Source organism: Mandrillus leucophaeus, unplaced genomic scaffold (genome assembly GCF_000951045.1).
Source record: "Mandrillus leucophaeus isolate KB7577 unplaced genomic scaffold, Mleu.le_1.0 Scaffold341, whole genome shotgun sequence".
NCBI classification, from domain to species: domain Eukaryota; kingdom Metazoa; phylum Chordata; class Mammalia; order Primates; family Cercopithecidae; genus Mandrillus; species Mandrillus leucophaeus.
The window spans coordinates 2,104,391-2,104,766 of NW_012103599.1; the positions used below are offsets into that span (position 1 = coordinate 2,104,391).

Sequence of the window (376 nt, forward strand, 5' to 3'; positions counted from 1 at the left end):
AGCAATGTAATTATTACAAATGACATAATCTGATACAGAATTCTGGACAAAATTCTCCTGTTTAGAGACTTCTATATGTGAGATATATACATTACAGCACACATGAAACATGTATGTACAGTCTGATGAATAACTAGAGTGAATCAGTGTAACCACTATGTAGGTCAAAAAATAGAACATTGCCAGCACCTCTGAAACCCCTGCTATCTGACTTTTAAAAAATGAGCTTACTTAGGACTATAATTTGTGATAATTATCCACTTAAATGTCAACCGAAATCATGTGACCAATCTTTTTATGGGCAAAAAGAATGTCCCCTTAAGTCCATATTTAATTTCAATATGGAAATTGAGTACATATCAACTTAAAATCTATT

General features: G+C 31.6%; 1 protein-coding gene across 1 annotated transcript in view; it reads right to left on the minus strand.

The window, feature by feature from the left end:
- Positions 1-376, minus strand: part of ITGB3BP (integrin beta 3 binding protein (beta3-endonexin)) — a 91,838-nt gene that overhangs the window by 41,737 nt on the left and 49,725 nt on the right. The gene's annotated exons all lie outside the window — the stretch shown is intronic.